Here is a 23,783-nt window from a genome sequence, read left to right on the forward strand (position 1 = left end):
TTATAATATCTTTACTATTTCTCTGAATATTGATCATTTCTTTCACAAGTAATAGTATCTTACATATCACCACTCATCATTTGGTACTCGACTTACGACTCATCACTTAAGTCACGAATATATCACTAACATTAATAATTGGATACTCATAATCGGAAAATCATTATATTGGGCATTATCACTCATTTTCCAATAACTTCATACACTTATCAATATTTATGTGATGCTCATCATAAGTAAATAATTTTAAATGGCCATAATCTAGACCTTTCCACACTTAATAATAATAAAAAATATTTATCTCCCTTTTTTCATTTCTCATATCGTTAGAGTAAACCTTAATCAGATTAATCTTTACAACATTCGAAGTGTGGCTACTTTACTCAGATCAATCAGATTTACCACTCAACTTAATTGGATCAATCACTCAAATCAATGTTAATCACTCTAACTAATATCACTCATTCACATCAATCACTTGAATCACTGAAAAAAATTTCTCACATAAATCAGTCATGTTAACCACTCTGATCAATATCGAGTACTTTTTTCAATCACTCAGATCAACTAGATCAATTGTATTGACTTCCCAAATCAATCACTCAGATTTGTGGCTCAAATAATTTACCTAGATTAATCAAGTCAATTACATAGATCAATATCAATCATTGAATTCAACTATTCAAATCACTCAAATCAACCAATTCTCCCACTCGAATCAATCACTCAGATCAATTTCATTTGCTCAGGTCAATCACTTTATTCAATATCAATTGATCCAATCACTCACTCGGATCGCTCATAACAATTGGATCAATTATTCAAATAAATCACTTAGATCAATGACTCAATTTTTTTGGTCAATCAGATCAATTACTCAAACCAATATCACTTACTCGTTTTAAATTTCTTAGATTAGTCGGATCAATTACTCAAACTTATTACTCAGATCAATTACTCAATTAAATCATAGTAAATCTTTTAATGGGATTAGGCCTCACTATCTCTCAATGGACTATCCACACATCTAATAATGATCATAAAAAATAGAATCTTATGTGATTAGGTCTCGTCACCTCTCGGAGAATAATATCACAATCATCATCTACATGAGTAAACTCAATCATCTCTCATGGATCTACTATATAAATCTCATGATCTCAATCAAATCATCATCATCATCAAGTGTCAATTTATATATTTATATCTTAAATTTTTGGACCCAAACCTTTAAAGTTGGTCAATCTATTATACTCATACTCTTCATGATCTTTATCTTCATACATCTTTAGCCATGTACCGTGATCTCTTAGTAGTGTTTATCACAAACCACCTCATAGTCTTTGTTTCTCACCTATTCTCTACAGTTTAAGACTATGAATGGATACACCAAACCTAATTCACTTAAACTATAGATCTGATACAACCTTTTAACACCCTCGATCTCTAACAACTTATCTATAAGAATTATGAAATTGATTTTGCAAATGCGGAAAATATACTAAAAATTTAAAACTTTTTACATACCAGGTTAAATCAAGTACGAACGATATAATTCTATCTATTTATATAAAATGAAGAATACAAAAATAGCATCCTACTATTTAAATCTTGATCTTGTGCTCCTGTCTTCTCTTCCGGTACCACAACTGCTAATACCTGAACCTACAAAACATAAATCTCCACTACATCACACACTATTGGTGATTTATTCTCCTATCTCTTATTAACCTTCTTTCTCTTAACTCATAATCATCCTCACAGACACTTCTCCAATGCATCTCATACTCTGTGTATGTCACACCCACAGCCGAGGCAGTGGAACATGTCGGGTTATGCGACATATTTCATGGATCACATGTAAGCTGAATATATAGCACAAGTACAACAATAAACAAAACAACATTTGTATTCAATCTTGATGTTCGAATACACGGTATTATAGAGAATAGTATATTACATGAATTGCCTTAAACAGGTAGGCGGACATAACAAAACTAGTAAACTAGATTTCTTGAAATCCATGACTAAGTCATCTTTTGAACTGCTTGATTACTGATTTCCTAAGAATACATGTATTTTTGAGGGTCAACACAAGGTTGGTGAGAGTTACAGAGTTTCTACTAACAACAGTAATACTTTTAAAAAGACCAAAAAGTCTTTTTCTTTGTAAGTAAAACCATACTTAGGACTGTGTCAGCAAATAGTCTTTGAATAAACTTTGAAACCCCAAAATGTGTCTTTGCATAAGTAAATCCATACTTCAAATAGTTTTGAAAGAAACCAAGCCCATGGTTCATAGTAAGAGAGAGATTCTAGTTAATGTTTATAATGAGTCCTATAACCGAGCTATGTGACTGAATGTACCCCCTAAAATGCTTCCATATACGTCGTAGTAATGATACTAGATACTTATCACCCACTTTTATTAATCGGTCGAGGTTGTAGCTAGCAACCACATGTGGGGATATCAACCCTGTATAGGTCTATACATACGTATCTCACTTCAAGGATTAACGGTTATAGTAGTGTACGTATGCTAAGTGTTTAGACTTAAGAAATGAATAGTGTCTCACTATAAAGTCCTTAACTAATGTATGTGAATAACTCTCAACCCTAACTCATAAGTTAATAGGCATAATGAATTGTATGAAGTTTATAAAAACTGAGCATGTTTGGTACATACGTAAGAGTGTAATGTACTCGATTTTATAAAAATGTACGTATTAAATTAATGATCATAAGCACATGTATAAACTTTATGTATTTAAACATATAAATATACATGCATGGTAATGGTTTGAATTTTGAAGTACTACAAATGTGTAAACATTTTTATGACATAAGATTTTATGATACACTTTTATCACATAAAATCATAGTGTTTATAGTAAAATGGCACATGTTATTTTTACTAGTTGGTTCATCTTAACAACATAACATATGTATATACATAGGTTGAAAATTAGTTTATGGGTTTGTAACATGTCATATGTTAACATAACATTTATATAAACTAGGTTTTGTTTTCACATAAAATGATAACAATTTATGTATATTTTTGCATAATCCAAGTATATAAGCACGTGTATTCTTCCCTAAAGTATATAAAAATTTAAAATAGGGTTGTAACACTCACCTTAATGTGCGATTGTGATTTAGATTCATTGGTGTGATGCTTGTTGTGAGAAACCGCAACTTAACGCCTTTTTCAGTGTAAAATAACCCACAGGAACTATTTTTGTTATCTAGTTAACCAAAGGGAAAGTTTTGGTATTATTTAACAAATGTGACGCTGTTTGGTAGTTATCTAACCAACCTGGGACTGATTTAGTTAAACTAAATAAAGGAAATGGTTGTTTTGATTAAAATCTATTAAAGTTTGAGAAAGGGACTCATTTTGTCAACAATTTCCAAGGGAGGGTTTGTTTTACTTAAAAAGAATGGAAGTTTTTTGGTGGTCTTCCTCCTCCACTGATGAATAAACACATGCAGGAAAACAAAAAAAAATGGTCTCTTGGTTCTTGGATATCGATTGATTACTAACAAAATGAATAAAATAAATAAGGTGGTAGTGACTTATGATGGCAGCAAGGTGGTGGCAGGGGGTGTTGGCCAAGTAACAACAACCCGGTGGCAGTGGCGGTTTAGCGAGGGGCTCCAGCAGCCTCTTGCTACCTCCTGTTTGTGTTTCTGCCTGCGATAATGAGGAAGGGGGAAAGGCTGGAGATGACAACAGGTCAGAGGGGGTTTTGGGTGGTTTTTGCTTGCCAAAACAATGTGGAAGAAGGGTGGGGTGGTGGTAGTTTATGGTGGTGATGTGGTGGTTCTAGGTAGGAGCTCTAAGCCAAGAATGAGGAAGAGATTGGAGAGTTGTTGTTGGCGGAAGAGTTTGTGAGAAAATGAAAAATCCAAAACCCTCTATTTATAGTGTAAGAGGTCTTATGCATGCCATGCACCACCATGCTTCTTGTATCTAGTTAAACACTCCATGATTGTACTATGAGAAAGAGTGTACATAAGAAGGATAGTATGGGGGTAGAGGGTCATGTGGGGAGGTAACGGAGTACAAAAAATCAAATTTGCATCTCTTGCAAGCTAATGTGGGATCATGGTGATGTCATATTTTCAAAAAGTCCCAAAAATCACTCTCGTTGTGTGTATCGAGATCCCAACTTCTATTATTTTTTAATGTGTTTTATGATAGAGTAGAGTTCAAGGATTCCAAAAACCTGAACGGATTAATTTATCGAGTTGTATAACTCTGGAAAATTATGTTTAAAGTTTCACGTCTAAATGACCTGAAACGTCCGATTTTTCAACTTTCGCAAATATTTTTGCTAAATCTATTCCGAATATGAAATTAAATATTACACCACAACATGAGTCCAAAAACGCTCTCGGACTTTCCATCTGAGATGTGCAAGTGCCTCAATGAATCTATTCGGTTTTAGCAGTTCAAAGAAAATTAGTCTTTTACTGGTTTGTTTTCTTATAAGTGTCGTATCTTTTGCATACAGACTCTGTTTTGGATGTTCTTTATATTTTTGGAAACAGGGGAGCATGTGCTACTAGATTAAAATGTTTATTTCACTCACAACTGCTTAATACAAATTTTCAATTTTTCAGACACATTTACTAGGGTTGCAGTTTATGCTTTATGATTCCTTTGAGATTTTCCACAAATGGAAGTAATATACCTATTGGTATCTTATAATAGTTATAATGACACTATATATTTTACAAAAGATGCACTAAAACTCAATAGATCAAACTACAAAGAGATTAGCTTTGAATTGACTGTCGTCAGTTTTAGACATAAATTCCGGGATGTCACATTACCTCGCCGTTAAAGGGAATTTTGTCCGAAAATTATTAAGTTCTAGGCTATTTTTTCACCTATTATTTAATTCCACTAGTGGAGGGAGCACTGCTGAACATTTGTGGGTACTTTTGTTTCATCTTGTTCTCGTGTTCCTAAGTAAACTTCGGCCATCTACAAGAGTTCCATCAGACTATAGGTATGCGACTTTTTGTAGGCTTTTGATTTCCTGATCCATGATCTCCACCGGTTCCTCCATGAAGTGAAGTTTAGTGTAGATCTAGATCTCATCGAGTGGAATGACAAGGTTCTCATCATAGAGACACTTTTTGAGATTACGTACATGGAAGGTATCGTGAACGTTGCTGAGTTCTTGAGGTAATTTAAGCTTGTAAGCCACCGGACCAACCCTTGCCTAGATTACAAAAGGTCTGATGTATCATGGGTTTAGTTTACCTCTTTTTTCAAATCTAATGACACCTTTCCATGGTGTGACCTTTAGTCGCACACGGTCTCCTATATTGACTTCTTAGGGTTTGCATCTCATGTTAGCATAGCTTTTCTAAAGACTATTTGTGGCCTTTAATCTCTCCTTGAGTATCCCAACTACTGCCCAACATATCGGAGAACGACATTTGATTCCGTAAAAGGCCTCGAATGGAGCGGCCATTATGCTAGTGTGATAACTATTGTTATAATAAAACTCAACTAATGGAAAGTGAGTGCCCCATGCATTACGGAAGTCTTTCACACAAGCGTGAAGCATGTCTTATAGAGATTGGATTGTTCTTATGCTCTGGCCATCCATCTGTGGATGATACACAATACTCATGTCTAGCTTCGTTCCTAGGGACCTCTGCAATGATTGCCAAATCTGTAAGTGAATATGTTATCTCGGTCTAAGATAATAGATACTGGGAAACCATGTAGTCTAACTATTTCCTTGAGATAGGTCCTGCTGAATTTCTCCATCTTGACGGTTTCTTTGATTGCTAGGAAATGGGAGGACTTGGTCAAACAGTCAACCACTACCCAAATGGTCTCATTACTGTTTGATGTTTTTAGGAGGTTTGTTATGAAGTTCATGGTTATTTGTTTGCGCTTCCATTCTGAGATAGACAGTTGTTGTAGTAGATAAGATGGCTTCTGGTACTCTGCTTTGACTTTGGATCAAGTCAAGCATTTACCAACATATGTGGAAATCTTTACCTTTATGTTAGGCCACCAATAAAGCTTTTTAAGTTCGAGATACATCTTATTTGATCCAATATGTATCGAATATTTTGACTTATGAGCTTCATTTAACACTAGAATCCTTACTTCACCTAACTTTAGGGTCCAAATTCAGTTCATGAAATACCGCGTTGCATCTTCTCTGAGGTTGAACTGTTAGTCCATACCTCGTAGATTTTCTTTGATGATATTTTAGGGTTTGAGTGCTTCCTCTTGAGAATCTCAAATTTGGGTGGTGAGATTAGTGTTGATGGCTAGGGCTAAGGATTTGACACGAAGTGGCTTTGCTCGCTCTTTCTTGCTTAAATTGTCTGCTACAACATTTTCTTTAGTAGGATGATAACGAATTTCTCATTTGTAATCATTTAGCAATTCGACCCACCTTCGTTGTCTCATGTTGAGCTCCTTCTGGTTGAAGATGTGTTGGAGGCTTTTGTGGTCAGTGAACACGACACACTTTGTTTCATACAGGTAATGGCTCCAAATGTTTTTAGGCAAACACTACAGCTCCCAACTCTAAGTCATGGGTAGTGCAGTTTGTCTTATTTGGCTTAATTTGTTGGGATGCACATGCAATGAATTTATTCCTTTGCATCAGTACGCATCCTAACCCTTGGTGTGAGGCGTCACAGAATACTACAAAGTCTTTTGTTCATTCTGGAAGAGACAAAATTGGTGCCCTACACAACAATTGTTTCAATTTATGGAAGGCGGACTCTTGTCTGTCTCCCCAATCAAAATTTTTGTATTTCTAGGTTAGAATGGTGTGAGGCTTGGCTATTTTGGTGAACTTATCGATGAATCTCCGATAATAGCCTGTGAGTCCTAAGAATTGCATACTTTGGTTGGCGTCATTGGTGCTTTCCTATCATTAACTACTTTGATCTTCACGTGATCGACATGAATCCCTTTGCTACTGACCACATAGCCGAGAAAATGCACTTCGTTAATCTAGAACTCCAACTTAGAGAACTTTGTGTAAAGTTCTCCATTCTTAACAGTTGGACATGTTTTTCCTTGTTTCTTTGAATATTATGCCGTCGATGAAGACGATCACGAATTTATCCAAGTAGTGTTTACGCACCCAATTCATAAGGTCCATGAATACGGATGGTGTGTTAGTCAGTCCGAACGGCATAACCATAAACAGAGATTGACCGTACCGAGTACTGAATGTCATCTTTGGAATGTCTGCGTATTGTACTCTGAGTTGATGATATCTGGATCTTAAATCGATCTTCAAGTAGTAGCAAGATCCTTGTAGCATATCAAATAGGCCATCGATCCTCGGGAGTGGATATCGGTTTAGGATGGTGAGTTTGTTCAACTCTTAACAATCGATGTATATTCTGAACGATCCATCCTTACTTTTTACAAACAGTACTAGAGCTCCCCATGGAGAAAATATTTGTCGAATAAATCCCTTATCAAGAAGCTCTAGAAGTTGACTGGATAGTTTTTGCATTTCCGATGGAGCCAAGCGATAAGGAGGTCGTGCCACTGGAGCTGCATTTGGGATTAGGTTGATTCAAAATTCGACATGTTTGACCGGAGGTGCTCTAGCTAGATCCTGTAGGAATACGTCCAGGTACTTTCACACTTACAATATGTCTTTGATTTATTTACCCTTGCCTTGTATATCCACCACGTGAGCCTAGAAAGCGAGGCATCTCCTCTGCAAATGCTTCCTTGCCTTCATGCAAGTGATGACTCTTGGGTTCTTCCCTGATTTATCTCCGTAAATCACAAGGGCTACATGGTGTGGTGATGGTAGTCGAACGACCTTTTCGTAACATTATATCTTCGCTCGGTGTAGTAATAACCAATCCATTCCGATTATTACATCGAAGCTCCGAAGGATCATGGGCATTAGATCGACATGGAAGACAAGGTTAATCATGCTGAGAAGGCAATTGGTGAGTATTTCTAAGGTGCTTTCTATTTGACCGTTTACTACTTCTACCATGTAAGCTTCATTTAGTTTTCATGATTTATGGTTTATCATGCTTCTAAACTTATGGGAAATAAAGCTTCTATCGGAACCAGTGTAAAAAAATATGGAAGCATAAATATTGTTTATAGGAAATGTACCAGTAAAGATAGTTGGTTCCTGGAAAGAATATCCAACACCAATCATGAATGTTATTCTCTTGTTGATTCTTTAGTTTAGGGCAATCCTTCTCGAAATGCCCTAGTTGGTTGCATTCAAAGCAGTTTAGGCTTCCTCCTGCAGCAGTGGTTGAGGTTGTGTTGTTTGTTCTACAAAACGTAGAGGTGTGACCCCTCAAATTAAAGATGCTACAGATCAAGCAATTTCCAACATGGTGGAAGATGCATTTCATACAGTAGGGTAAAGTTCCAAAGTAGGGCCTTGATGGGGCGAGAGTGTGTGTGATTGCGGCATACATAGCTACAGGTTCCAAGTTGGATTTGCGATGCTTGAAGTTCCCTTTTGACTTCGCATGGAACTCCCTTTTTGTACTCACATCCTAGTTCATTTCTATTGGTGGGGCCATGGTACCCTGATGGATACATTACTCAGTTAATTGATAGGCTAATTGCTTAGCACTATCATAAGTGGAGGGTCTGGATGCAGTAACCAGACCTTGAACTAGAAAAGCCAATCCCCGAATGTATCTTTCCATATTTTTATCTTCTGGAGTCACCATTCCCGAGAAAAGGCTCGCGAGATCGTTAAATCGAGAGGTGTAGGCAGCCACCTCTGATCCTACTCCAGTACCTGGACCTCCTGTCATGGACATTACTCTTTGATCATCATCTATTTCAGAGGTTTTTAGCCCATGTCATAAGCTTCATCAATTCCCATGGACTTGGCATGATTATTCCACCAAGTAAGGGTGGAATCCATCAATGTTCAAGTAACATACTTGACTCGGCAGTCCTCCGTGCAATCAGTGATGTGAAATACTGCCTCCATTTTGTCTATCCAACGGGATAGACCGACAACTCCTTCCGTGTCGTAGAAGGATCATGGTTTGCAGCCCATGAACTCATTATATCAAGGTCTGGGATTGTTTTAGTTAACCATTGGTGTGCCGCCACCATTTTTACTATTCTTGGTATTTTCGTTTCGTGCAGCCTCATATGCAGCTAATGATATAGAAATCCCTTGTGCAAGTAGGGTTTGAATTAGAGTTGGATCCATTTGAATTGGTGGGTATGACGTATTGATAACTGGTGGGGTTCCAGTGTTTCCGACTGGAGTTGCTCCAGAATTTGGAGTTTCTCCCGATGTTTGGGTTACCGTTGCTTCTTTTTTTTAAGTGACTTGGGGAGTTGGTGGTAGAAAAACTTGTGGACCATTTTGTGGGGCCATTATCCCAATATTTTTACACGGGTATGTTAGGTTGTTTTATACTATGTAGTCATAAACGAGTATATAAGAGTTGTGTGTTACTGTAATTTGATCCCCGAATATTACAAATTTCAAAATTATAGCATGAAAGTTTTAACCGATATTTTTAACTAGGTAATGATAGTGTTTCACAAGAAATATAGATAACAAATTTCAACAGTTAACAAATATTGAAAATAGCTTCACAGATTAGAACTACCTGTTTTCACGTATAATGGTACCAACTGTATAACGTTAGAAATGGAAAAGCTTTACAAAAGAACATTTACTAATCTGGCAATGATAAACACTTGCAAAACAAAAGCTATTACTCAAAAGTTCTAACCCTAAACAAGGGCACAAGGCACCCTAGATGAAAAGTCTATTGCCCAAAACGTGAAATCAAATAGTGGATCAGCTCATCGAACTACTCCTGGAGTTGGCGTTGCCTTTGCTCAGCAACAACTGCTCGGTGCTCGGTTGCATCCAGCCGACTCTTAGCAATTTGGGTCCTATACGCTAGATCTCGAAAATGAATACTCATAGTGTTTGCCTCGGTTCCACTATCATCCATACGATGGTAGAGGGTCTGGATGGCTACTGTGTCATCCTTCTCCTCATCCTCGAGTCTTTCGACTCTCTTCTCAACTGCCCTGGAAGTAGTGCCTGAAACTCAAGAGAACTCTTTCAAGGACTGGACTTTGTCAGATAGTTGGTCGCCCTAAGTAATCAATCGAGGGATCAGCTTGTTCCGAGGGTCATCCCTGAGTGGTTCCTATGGCGGAGCCTGAGAAGACTCGCCAATCTCGAACCATGGAGGATCATTAGTAATCTTGTGCTTGTTGAGTAAGTCGGGGATCCAAGATGGCTCATAGGACAAATTTTGTTTCCTTATCTGACAACAAGTGGATCAGGAAACGTGAGTAGAAGGGTCCAAGTGGTACACTATAGGAATTCTCATCCTCGAGGTCCTCATCAAGAAGGGTGTTAGGTTTCAAAAGTTGTTGTGTTAATGTTGTAGTGTTTAGAATTGTATTAGTCTTTGTTTTAATTCTGAATTTATCTGTTGTTTTTGGAATTTATGTATCCTTTCAAGTTACTCTTTTCACGCCCTATATATAGAGAGTACTTGTTAGTAGAATAGGCATGTTGTTCTCAAGAGCATTTACAGAATAGTTCCAAACTCTTATAACGAACTATTCTTCAGTTCTTATTAATCAAATCGGATCTTATTTACTCGTTGTTGTTCAAGTCCTTTAACTCAATTATTTTGTTGACATTTTCATTATAGAATCTTACGTTCCTTAAATTCTATCAAATGGTATCAGAGCAGGAGATTGTTTGAACTTGTTTAAAATGAATTTTGAGTCAGGTGTTATTCATTTTTCTCAGATTTACTTTTATTTCTAGATTTAAAATTGAAATCTTTCATTTTCACTTTGTTACTCGATTCAAGTTTACAGATCCAATTCTATAATCTTTTATTGTTAAAATATCAAAAGAAGATTCTCATTCGTTCTCTTTCAATCTTTCAAGTAGTATTGGTTCAGTCACAAGAATTCCTATTCTCTTTATAAAAGATTATGAAGTATGGGCTCTTCACTTTGAAGATTATGTGTTAGGAATTGAAACACGTGGATCTATAATTTGGCACGAAATCATAGAAAAAACATAAAAATATTCCAAAAGAAAAGCTGAAATCAAAACTCAAGCAGATTACAATGCTCTTATTGTAGAAGAAGGTGTTCCAAATGATGAAAAGGACAAATTAATGTGCAATCTAAAGGACATGAGAATCATTTGATTCGCTCTTCCTCCAGATACTTTCAGATTGGTTAATTCGTATGACACAACAAATAGGATTTGGGACAGATTAAAGGAATTGTATTTTGGTGATGACGATTTAAAGCGTTCTCTACAAACAACACTCTTGTCAGAATTTGATTATTTTAAGCAAAAGCCATATGAGAATTTGGAACAGACTATTAATTGTTTCAATCATCTTTTAAGCAAATTGCTTAAAAATAATTTGAAACGTCAAGATATTCAACAAAAAATAACTTTCATGAACAGTCTCAGATCGGATCGGAAGACAACTGTGTCAATAGTCAAGGCTCGTGAAGAATTTAAATATTACTCTCTAGCGAAATTTGTTGGAATTCTAATGTCTCATGACGAAGAAGTCATGAAAGAAGCAAAAATCACTTCTGACGTTGGTTAATTGACGCTGGTTACTAAAAGTGAAAAACAAAAGAAGTTGAAGGTAGTCATTGAAGAATCTAATTCAGACATTTTTGATAATGAACTTCCAACGGAAGATAAGGTGTTAATGGTGACGAATCCAAGGAAATTTTTCAAGAAAAATTTCTCTCGTTTCAAGAACAACAATCAAAACAGAGGAGATTCAGGAGGAAACAATTCTAAACAAGGGAATTCAATTTCAAAAAAAACTAAAGAGGAAAGTTATAAAAGTTTTCAAAAGGATGAGGAGAAGAAGGAAAAGAAGTTGCTTGGAGATTCTGGTTATGACTGTAACTATTTTCATGGTAAAAATCACTTCTCAAAAGAATGTATGTTGCTAAAGATGAGTGGGAAGAAGGAGAAAAATAAGGATGAAGCATATTATGTGTTAAAGATTGAGAAACTTCGAAAGAAAGTTACAGCAAAGCCAGTTCTGATGGTACAAGAAGATAGTGATGAAAGGAAGATAGAAGTTTGGTAAACAGATTATGAAGATTAGGAAGTTATGAGGCCTACTCATGGAGAATGTTTTGTTTCTAAATCAGAAGAGAAAATAAATGAAGGAAGCTGTCTGATGGTTCAAGTCAATCATTTGCAAGAGAAAGGATTCTTAAGGAGGAAAGGTTTCTGATAACTGCTTTTTTGTGAAATCAATCAAAGAGAAGGTAGCTGAGTGTAAGAAGGTTGTCGACAAGGTACATTATTTCCTTAAATATCTTCATATTCCTATCTCTCGTTATGATAATAAATTGAATGGTTTACGATATACAATAGCTGATTTTAGCGATAGTTTAAAAAGGATTCGTATTAATAATTCTAATCTGAATGATAATCTTAGCAGGTTTCTTTTAAAAATGATGAGAGAAGAATAAAATTAGAAGCTTTGGAGATTGAGATTAATAAATGTAGGGATGATGTAATTTTTCTTAAAAGAGACAATAGGGTAATTTAGAAACAATGCAACATCTTTTGTCTTATTGCCAAACGTTTGTACTTTAAATGTTGAATGTTACACGTGTGAATGAATGGTTTCATCTAGAGAAAGTGTTTTTTTATTCATATAGGGTTGGACTTGAGAAAACTGAAGAATAAATTAAGTCCAAAGAAAAAAAAATGTGACATCCCCATTTTCACGGCCAGAAAAGACCGATTTTGTTTATGCTTTGTTTAAAAATCAGAGTACCTCTTTTAATAAAAATGTTGTGCGGAATTTGTTCCCAGAAAAACATGATAAATACGTTATCAAATCATTTTCGAAGAAATGTATTTCATTCATTTTCAAAACATTGGGATGTCATCGTCAATACAGAAACATAAGCATAAACAGAACTTACATTCATTTACACTAGTGATCTACATCTCTTTTAAATCTCTCAGTGTAAAGTAGCTTCATATCGACACCTGTGATACAAATAAGCTTGAGTGGGTCAGGTTGGGAAACCTGGTGAGTACATAGGGTTTTCAACCCACAATAATATAATTATTATGTTTAAACAATCAAACAATCAACCCAATTACCCATCCCCATTTTCTTCATTTAATATTCCCTAAAGAATTATCTTAAGGATCATCTCCTTTGTCGTATTTACCTCTAATCTGTTTACATCACATTTCCTTATATGTTCGTTCCTAAGGCATGAATACGTAGTTACAACATCGCCTGAACTCGTAATTCATAGTAAGGGTTAGAGTATCATCACATGAATACGCAGTCACAACATCGCCTGAACTCGTAATTCATAGTAACGGTTAGAGTATCATCACATGAATACGCAGTCACAACATCGCCTGAACTCGTAATTCATCACCTACAGGTTATAAGTCTGCTGGTGTTTCCACGGGGTTGTCTAGAATAGTCCGTGGTCGCCATCTATACTCTGGTAGATGACTACATCTCCACATTGTCGGACAAGGTTATGGTATATTTCCTCCTACATCACCGATTCATCATCACCTATCTATCCTCACCTAATTATCATCACCTTCCTATTATCACCTATCTCTCATCATTTTATTTTATCACACACCAACTATTTCATCTACCCATGTTTTATCCCAACATATTTGTAGATATAAAATAAATATACAGTTTGAATCATTTAAAACATGTATAAAATCATTTATCCAACATAGACAACAAGTATTCAGATAATATGCACACATAACACGTAACTTATATAAAATACTTCATATCTATGTGTAACATGAAAGTAACTATTCACTCACCTGGTAAGGTGGTGACTCGGTACTCGGACAGCACTTTGTTATCTCAAAACAATTTTCCCTTGACAAAACCCAGTATCAATACCACTAGGGTTTAGTCTAACGTTAACCGCGACTAATTAATAGTCTAGCTATTATTACTATTATATAAGCGTTAAACAATACTTATATAACCCATAATAATAGCCCAAGTTCTTATTATAAGTTCCTAATAACGTTACTATAATTAAATAAAAGCTATATTAAAGATAGGGTAGTCGTAGCTCACTTACAGCGGGTTTTCTCGAAAACCGGGCTCCGCCGGAGCAAAGTTTCTGAGCCGAGGGCTCTCCTTTTCGGAGCCGTCAGGCGCTCCGGGGCTTCCGCCTCGTGCTAGGGAGTTACCCTAGGCTTTGGGGGGTTAGGGAGGCTTAGAGAGAGGTTCCAGAGAGAGAAAGAAGGGTTTGAAGGTCTGAGGAAATGGCATGACCCGACACTTCTATTTATAGGGTGAAATCCTGATGGACTCACCGAGTCGGTTCACTGACTCCCCGAGTCGGTGCCACGTGTCATCACCTGATGGCTTTTCTTGGGGAGAAAGCCTTGGCCCATATTCAGCCACGTCACCCCTTTTGCAGCAGCACCCTGCCGACTTCTAAACCCCGTAACTTTCGCATACGAGCTCCGTTTTTGACGTTCTTTTTTTCCACGCGTAGGTAAATACAATATCTACAACTTTCATTTAGACTCCGTCGGCTAGTTCTCGGCCGATCTTAAATTAAACAGTAGGAGGAGATTAGATTGTTAAATGACCGCGAAAAATTCGTATCTCCTTCATACGGACTCCGTTTTCGTCTGTCTTTTTACCGTTGAGTTCCTATTAATGAGATCTTCAACTCTCATTTAGGTAGCGTAAGCCAAAAACCGCTTGAACTAAAATTCGAGTTTCGGGTCGTGCACTGCTATGCCAAATCTTAGAAAATTCATAACTTCCTCATACGAAGTCAGATTTGGGCGTTCTTTTTTTGTATGTTCTCGGTTTAACGTACACTACAACTTTTGTTTAGATCACTAAGGCCAAAAGGTCTTCTACCGTAAATTCACTATTTACGTCTCCCGGTACCGTGCCGGTTTTGCCGTAAAACTTCGACGGGCCATAACTTATTCGTTATAACTCGGATTTCGGCGTTCTTTATATGTACGGAACCCTTGTAACATATACTACAACTTGGTTAAGATTAATCCTTCTAAATAATCTTCCATCAAAAACTCATTTTTGATGCTCATCGTCTCTAAATTGACTAGCCCGGATCTACGGGCGTTACAATTATCTCCCATTTAGGATGATTACGTCCCGGAATCATCAACGAAACAGGATTGTATAATGACTCCATACATTATCTCTTCATCCTAGGTAATAACCGTAACTTCTATGTTGTTTCGAATTAGTATCTAACTATTGGACTCCTTGACTGCAAGCGGTGCTCGATCTTGCTCCCGCCCTCTGTCTTATGTTAGACCTTCAATCATGGCCTTCATGTCATAATCTCGCTCTTTATCAGAGACTCCTTCTTCAAACTTGTTATTTGACTTCCACAGTAGACTGATGGGTCACGTTCTAATGACCTCTCATCGTATGTTGCAATGCTTAGACTCAGGTCTCTTAGAGTCAAATTCCGGAACAGACTATACCTTCTTTCATGTTCTAATCTCATCTTAAAAGGTAGCATTTCTAGCTACAAACAACCGTCGCGATACCTCTATTGATTGCTTTGATTAATTCTTCCAGGTTAAGTCAGGTGCTACATCGAACTTGGTTCTCGAAACCACGTAACATACTCATCGTAGTCGGACTCAATTTGGTATGACCACTAGGTTCGGAATAACAATCATCTTCTTAATCATTACCAAAACAATGGTAACGACATACTTGAATAAAATGAATTCAATTACTAGCTCCTTGGTAACCTTGTGACTTTCCCTGATCCAAGTGCGAGTCCTATGCTTCTGGTAGTATATGCATCTACTACCTTTCACACCTACTCATACTCCTCCCAAGTATTGTCTCGCAGTTCCCAAGTCCTAAAATCACAAAACAATTTAACACATACGAGTGTGTCCAAATAATCATAAATTTTTTTTCCCTATACTCTACTAGGACTTCTTCCATGCACATCTTCAATCATTAATTCTGCTTCAACTCGGATGGTATTGGAAATTCCAGACCATGGGATAACTTTATGGATTATACCAAAAATTCTTTATTTCTGCCAATCGAAAGCGTACTTCTCCCGTACTAGACGTATTATTTATTAGACGCATTCTAAAGGCAAGATTCCTCTCTTACGATATCTTCTGATAGGTATCATTCACTATCGTAAGCCTTATTAATTCCTCTATTTTATCAGTCTATCATGGTTTGCATCACTTCCTGAACTTCTGCCATTGTGATAGGTTCGGGTGCAGGCGCAACGACCGATGCATGACCCATCACATTCTTTGGCTCAGGTTGTCATCTTCCTCGGATATTTCCTAGTCTGTCTTCACCATGAAGTTTTGTACACCAAAGCAGAAAATCGGTGTACCGAGGCGAGAATTTAAGATAGGAAAGTTTTATTTACGATAGACGTATAAATCTCCCTATTACTCCGAAAAGTTACAAGCCAGTTCTAATATCGTAATTAAACGTTTAGAAATCTGAACACATAAAATTTCCAGATTCGGTCGGCAATAGACCATAGATCCGAACAAATAATAGCATATAAGGCATTTTTATAGCTATAACATAAAACATTTAGCACATAAAACATTTTAGGCATCTTTCCTAAAATAAACTAGTGCTCGTGTCTAAAATATAGCAGACACTCATCTCACAATCATCGCTTAGCACTCTAAGTTTAAGTCTAGAAATTTCCTACAAACTCCTAGTTCGCTTAAACTAATGCTCTGATACCAACTGTGACATCCCCATTTTCACGGCCAGAAAAGACCGATTTTGTTTATGCTTTGTTTAAAATTCAAAGTACCTCTTTTAATAAAAATGTTGTGCGGAATTTGTTCCCAGAAAAACATGATAAATACGTTATCAAATCATTTCCGAAGAAATGTATTTCATTCATTTTCAAAACATTGGGATGTCATCGTCAATACAGAAACATAAGCATAAACAGAACTTACATGCATTTACCCTAGTGATCTACATCTCTTTTAAATCTCTCAGTGTAAAGTAGCTTCATATCGACACCTGTGATACAAATAAGCTTGAGTGGGTCAGGTTGGGAAACCTGGTGAGTACATAGGGTTTTCAACCCACAATAATATAATTATTACGTTTAAACAATCAAACAATCAACCCAATTACCCATCCCCATTTTCTTCATTTAATATTCCCTAAAGAATTACCTTAAGGGTCATCTCCTATCTTGTATTTACCTCTCATCTCTTTACATCACATTTCCTTATATGTTCGTTCCTAAGGCATGAATACGTAGTTACAACATCGCCTGAACTCGTAATTCATAGTAAGGGTTAGAGTATCATCACATGAATACGCAGTCACAACATCGCCTGAACTCGTAATTCATAGTAGGGGTTTGAGTATCATCACATGAATACGCAGTCACAACATCGCCTGAACTCGTAATTCATCACCTACAGGTTATATGTCTGCTGGTGTTTCCACGGGGTTGTCTAGAATAGTCCGTGGTCGCCATCTATACTCTGGTAGATGACTACATCTCCACATTGTTGGACAAGGTTATGGTATCTTTCCTCCTACATCACCGATTCATCATCACCTATCTATCCTCACCTAATTATCATCACCTTCCTGTCATTACCTATCTCTCATCATTTTATTTTATCACACACCAACTATTTCATCTACCCATGTTTTATCCCAACATATTTGTAGATATAAAATAAATATACAGTTTGAATCATTTAAAACATGTATAAAATCATTTATCCAACATAGACAACAAGTATTCAGATAATATGCACACATAGCACGTAACTTATATAAAATACTTCATATCTATATGTAAGATGAAAGTAACTATGCACTCACCTGGTAAGGTGGTGACTCGGTACTCGGACAGCAGTTCGTTATCTCAAAACAATTTTCCCTTGACAAAACCTAGTATCAATACCACTAGGGTTTAGTCTAACGTTAACCGCGACTAATTAATAGTCTAGCTATTATTACTATTATATAAGCGTTAAACAATACTTATATAACCCATAATAATAGCCCAAGTTCGTATTATAAGTTCCTAATAATGTTACTCTAATTAAATAAAAGCTATATTAAAGATAGGGTAGTCGTAGCTCACTTACAGCGGGTTTTCTCGAAAACCGGGCTCCGCCGGAGCAGAGTTTCTGAGCCGAGGGCTGTACTTTTCGGAGCCGTCAGGCGCTCCGGGGCTTCCGCCTCGTGCTAGGGAGTTACCCTAGGCTTTTGGGGGGTTAGGGACGCTTAGAGAGAGGTTCTAGAGAGAGAATGAAGGGTTTGAAGGTGTGAGGAAATGGCATGACTCGGCGGCTCACTGACTCGCCGAGTCGGTGAAACGTGTCATCACCTGATGGCTTTTCTTGCGGAGAAAGCCTTGGCCCATATTCAGCCACGTCACCCCTTTTGCAGCAGCACCCTGCCGACTTCAAAACCCCATAACTTTCGCATACGAGCTCCGTTTTCGACGTTATTTTTTTCCACGCGTAGGTAAAAACAGGATCTACAACTTTCATTTAGACTTCGTTGGCTAATTCTCGACCGATCTTAAATTTAATAGTAGGAGCAGATTAGACTGTTAAATGACCGCGAAAAATTCGTATCTCCTTCATACGGACTCCGTTTTCGTCTGTCATTTTACTGTTGAGTTCCTATTAATGAGATCTTCAACTCTCATTTAGGTCGCATAAGCCAAAAACCGCTTGAACTAAAATTCGAGTTTCGGGTCGTGCACTGCTATGCCAAATCTTAGAACATTCATAACTTCCTCATACGAAGTCAGATTTGGGCATTCTTTTTTTGTATGTTCTCGGTTTAACGTACACTACAACTTTTGTTTAGATCACTAAGGCCAAAAAGTCTTCTACCATAAATTCACTATTTACGTCTCCCGGTGTCGTGCCGGTTTTGCAGTAAAACTTCGACGAGCCATAACTTCTTCGTTATAACTCGGATTTCGGCGTTCTTTATATGTACGGAACCCTTGTAACATATACTACAACTTGGTTAAGATTAATCCTTCTAAATAATCTTCCATCAAAAACTCATTTTTGATGCTCATCGTCTCTAAATTGACTAGCCCGGATCTACGGGCGTTACACAAAAACATGAGGAAAGATATTTCAACCGAAGAGGTAAAACAACATATCAAACTAAGTGCAATGCAGAAACCTAACTTGTTATGCATGAAATTAAGTTCGGAAAATAAACTTGATTCCGAGATTGTTTTTGAACTTGATGAATGCGAAATAAGGGAAATTTCTGTTGAACACGAAATTGATTATTCTTATTTTGTGAAAAATATGGATGAACTAAAAACGAATCTGATTTTTGTAGATTCAATTGAGTTTATTGAAATTGTTGAAAACAAAGGTTTGAAAATTTTATAAGAAAAGGCAACTATTTTTCCAAAAGTTCAGAAAACTCCAAATCAAGTTTTTGTGACAACTGGACTAGATAAAAGTGATACACCATAATTAACGTAAATGGTTAATTTTGACAATGAAAAAGGATGTGTTGATTGCTTTTGGTCCAAACCAATCGACAATGCTTATGAAACAAAAGGTCTTTCGAAAAAGACATCTTGGAAAGAAAAAAGAAAATATGTTTCGGAACCTTTGAATCATGTGAATTATAACTATGATGAGGCTGGACCAAGTTGTACAAAAGAGATTCTAAGTGACATTTCAGTGGAAAAAGATGAGAAGTTGAAAAGAAAAGAGAAACCAAAAATCAATGTTCAGAAGTCAACTGAAGAAATAATTGTAAAGAAGAAAGAAATGAATGTTAGATATAAAAATAATTCGATTAAAAGGAAACAATTTTTGAAGAATAAGGAAAATCAGAATAATAATAAGAAAGTTTATGTTTATTCTTAAAAGTCAAATCTAAATTTTGCTAATTCATCAAAATCTTTAATCGAAAGATTGATTCATCTCATTTTCGAAAGTCAAACTCAAAATTTTCACCGAATTCTTTTTATTCAAAGAGTGAGAAAAGACAAAAAGATGTCAAAATTTCAAGTAAGAATGTTTCTAATCAAAATGAAACTCTTAAAAAGTTTGAAGCAAAAATCAAAAAGGAAGAAAAGGGTTTTTCAAGAAAGATGGCTCCAAAATTCAAAGAGTTCATTCAAAGAAAATCTTCTTTTGTTGAAATAAATCTTTGATAAGAGAATGAAAGTTTACAAAATTAAAAAAGGGATGAATAATTCTTTGATTAAGAGATTATATTGGATTAACAATGATGAGATTATAGCGCTATTAGATCGACAGATTCTAAACAGATAAACAAATATAAAGTGACAAAGGAACACGAGAATGAATCAAACGGATGTCGAATGATTAAATTATGCTCCACCTCAGAAGAGCTCGACGAAGAACTTCGACTGTAGAGGTGTGCTAGGGTTACAGTGCAATAACAAACAATTAATGAGAAGCGTAACAATAACTAAGCATGCATGCACTATATATACTAACCCTAAAGACAATACATGGTTGGACAGGCCCAAACCGTGAATACAATATGGACTATAATACGAGCCTAAAGACGCAACACCTTAGACTTAACAATCTCCCCCTTTGCGTCAATAGAGGCGAGAGATCAAATGGGTTGAGCAACAAAAACCTTCTTCACAGTCTTGAAGATCTTCGGTATGATGGCAAGAAGAGTATGAAGGAAATCTATGTACCACAGAATCATATCCGTGAAGTTCTTCTTATCTGCTGCTCCGTTCTGTTTGCACCTGTGGATGATATCCAAAATATGCTCCAAGCAAGCCGTGGAAAATAGGTGTTTATCATCAAGACAGAACACGAACTTCTGATTGTCTTGTCTAGTGAACATAACAGCACGATACTTAGAATCAATCTTGCCCATCTTCATCTTGGTAGCATCGCATGAAGTTCCAATGGGTTTGACTGTAGGCTTTTTCCTCATGACAAGAGCAACCTCCTGATCCATCTTAGTAACCTCATGAATGTAGGAAGCTAGCATTCTCTTGATATGATCAATAATTGGCTCGTACTGCTGTGGATTGGAGAGCAGAATGTTGTTTAGAAGAATCCAATCGTGGGGATTCAGGTTCGGTAGATCAGCCAGTGAAAACATATGAACCGAATCATCTGACCCTCTGGTCACCCTAAAACCAACATTAACAAAAGGCCCCGCCGAAGTAGGCTTCAATACTTTGACGGATTTAATCTTCTGTGCACTCCACGTCAAGTACTGAGGTTGAGAATATTCTAGATAAAAATCAATAAGATCCCGATCAACCTTCGGGTCTGGAGAAGGAATATCTACTGTCGTATCAAAACAGTGAAACACAAATGCCTTTCGGGTGATAGGCATATCAAAATGTGAATCCTTGTTGTTATCACAATCAAAGGAAGCAACTGGTTCCAGCCAATGAGTACTTGGAAACTCAATCGCTTCTTTTATCATATTTTCCTTAGTCCATAACGGAAATAGAGCTTTCTTGCACTCCAACGTATCATGTGCCTCTTTTTCCCTTCTCTCTCTCTCTCTTCTTCTTCTCTAGCCACTTTTAGAGTTTCATCAAGTTCTTTATCACGTTTCTTTCTTTTTAGAGCTTCTTCCTCAGTTTCCTCTTCATCATCACTCTCACCCATAATGCCCTTCTTTTTTTCCAACACACTAGAACCCGAAGCTTCATTACCCTTCGGTTTAGTGGTGACCTTTGGCTGATTTGGTTATTTAGGAGGATTTTGAGAATCTTCTCCCCCTTGTTGCGGAGTAGCAATCGGCTCCGTAACACCCTCAATTCTACTTAATATTTCCAGAGCAGGAAGAAGTTTCTCCTTTAAATGTTGTCGAATAGTGATTGTGAGAAGTGAATTGTGAGCATCCAAGAGATTTGAAAGAAGTAGATGCACGTCACTCACACAGCTTTTAATGACTGTGCGTTCGGTTTTGAGGGCTTCAATATCGTTCTGTGCTTGACTAAGTCCCAAAGAGAGAGTGGCAATCTGAGGTTGGGAGATAGCAAGATCTTCCCTTACTTGGTTATCCAAGGCAAAGTCGGCTTGAAATTTGGCAAGACGCGAATCAACAGAAGAACGAAGAGTGGCACCATCATCTTGAAGTCCTTGACGAACTGCTTCAAATTTTTCTCTTTCAGCCTTAAGAGATTTTGACAGAGAGGCAATAGCTTCATTCGCTTTACTGGTATTAACCTCTACAGTGCTTTGAAAGGATTCCATGAATAACTTTGAATCAGAAAGGAGAGTTTTGACCTCACCAATCGCGTTGTTGGAAGAGAGAGTGGCAGCAGCAACAGCTTGAGTAGCTTTATCAATTGATTGATCATGTTGTTTGATCAAGGTCTCAACCAAAGCCTTCATAGCAACATCAGAGTATGCTGAAGTGGAGGAAGTAGCAAAAGATCCCAGTAGCCGATCAAGCTTGTCATTGAGATCCTTCAAGTGACGTTTGGTAAGAGGAACATCATCATCATCTTTGTCACATTGAAATCTATACGAACTATAATAACATGACTCAAAGTCCATGTTAGCCCCACCGAGAGTATGGCCAGATTCATTAGAGGGTGAGGGAGATGGAGGTGGGTTTGTAACAGTGGTTTCGGTTCTTGAGGTAAGTGCCCCCGTATCAGATACGTTGACACGAACCTGAGTTTCGGTTGTGGTTGTTGTTGTTAAAGTTGCTTGAGTAATGATGGGGGGTGGTAGAGGTATAGTTGAAGTGGGTACAGAAGAAACAGGTGGTGGAAGTGGTGCAATGGTGATAGGAACATAAGTATGATTTGGAGAAGGATGAGGGGTTGGAACCGCGTCATTAAGTGGTACCTCTGGAGTTGGAAAACGTGGAGGCGTGTTTCACCTCCGTGAGTCTTCATGGAGAACACCTTCACCTTCGGCTGATTTCTCGTGATCATCATTAGAAGGAACATAATCTGAGTCATCAGGCGAGGATGCCTTCGGTTTCTTTGCCATCTTCTTAACCTTTTTCTTCTTTGGAGCCGAAGGAGCTGCTTTGCCAGCTTTACGCTTTTTGGGCATTTTAGCTTTTGATGAAGGACCTTCGGTTTCGTTCTTCTTGGGATCAGGTTTCTTCCCCCGTTTTTTTGGCTTCTCAACCCTATCCAGAGCACTCTGCATCTCCGGAGTTAATTCTCTTGGTCCCGTAGGAGCAAGTTTTCTATATTCTGCCATGACATTGCTTACGGTAGCAACACTTCGGTACATTGATTCAGAAATGGACCCAATAAACAAGAACCTTGTAGGATCAGTAACAATAATCTTCTTTGTGTGAAAGGTCGCAATTAATGAGCGCAGGGCATCCGCCATTACTGGAACCTGAAAGGTCTCAATTGCTCTGTGATTGATGAGCGTCTAGAACCGACCACACGAAATTTCTGAGTCACTCGAAGATGAATTGAGACTCTGTACCACTTGAGCCCAAATAAGTGTTCCATAGTCGAGGTTTAGACCATGGTAGAGACCATAGAGAATAGTCATAAACCCTTTGCTTGCCCCGTCTGAACCTGCAACCCTTTTTGATAAACCCTTAACAAGAAGAGTAAAAATTCCATTCCATTGTGGTGGAAGGCAGGATTTCTTGAACTTCGTTACCATAGTGAGGACATCAGTATACCCCATATCGTAGAACATGGTGAATAACTGAGTGTTGGAGATGGAATTAGGATTCACCAAAGAATCACC

Source organism: Lactuca virosa, chromosome 5, assembly GCF_052849685.1.
Source record: "Lactuca virosa cultivar CGN04683 chromosome 5, Lactuca_virosa_CGN04683_v6, whole genome shotgun sequence".
Lineage (NCBI taxonomy): Eukaryota > Viridiplantae > Streptophyta > Magnoliopsida > Asterales > Asteraceae > Lactuca > Lactuca virosa.